The sequence below is a fragment of the Carica papaya genome, chromosome 1 (genome assembly GCF_054855325.1).
Source record: "Carica papaya isolate Zhongbai chromosome 1, ASM5485532v1, whole genome shotgun sequence".
Lineage (NCBI taxonomy): Eukaryota > Viridiplantae > Streptophyta > Magnoliopsida > Brassicales > Caricaceae > Carica > Carica papaya.
Window position 1 is genome coordinate 30,709,424 of NC_142309.1, and position 577 is coordinate 30,710,000.

The 577-nt window shown below is 22.4% G+C and overlaps 1 long non-coding RNA gene across 1 annotated transcript in view; it reads left to right on the forward strand.

The window, feature by feature from the left end:
- The first annotated feature begins 473 nt into the window (after nucleotides 1-473).
- The window catches only part of LOC148270553 (uncharacterized), a 2,477-nt gene continuing 2,373 nt past the window's right edge, over nucleotides 474-577 (forward strand). The window contains exon 1 of the long non-coding RNA XR_015814578.1: nucleotides 474-577. This exon is cut by the window's right edge and continues 1,743 nt beyond it. This is a non-coding gene — a long non-coding RNA (uncharacterized LOC148270553).

The following is a 577-nucleotide window of genomic DNA, read 5'->3' on the forward strand; positions in this document are numbered from 1 at the left end:
GCATGTGGAAATTATATAACATATTGATGGTAATTTGAAACGAGCACATTTTTCTTGTTAGAGGAGGTTTATATTCGAGAAAACCAATCATAAACCTATTTTAATATTATTTTATAGTTAAAATATATGACTAATTAGGTTAATAATTTAGTTAAAAATATATGAACAATCAAATATAATTAATTCATAATATTTATCAATTCAGTTAAATAAAAATTTCAAATCGACTTAACATATCAAACTCTTATAACCAAATTGAAAAATTTGAGTTCTAAATTAATTTTTCTCTCTCACCTTATATAATTAAAATTTATACATTATAAACAAATATAACACTAAATATATTTTTGATTTTCTAACTTTATTATATACATTAATTTAATATATGTATATATTAGCATTGATTTGAATATATAATTTTTTTCTATTTTTTTATAAGGAAAGAAAAAAAAATATTATCTGAGGTGCTCAGAAGGGCAAATTATACTTTTCTCTCTCTCTTCTGCAAATAGAGCTGCACGACAATCAAAGCCACGTTTCCTTGTTGCTTACTACTCTCTCTCATTTCTTTCATCTT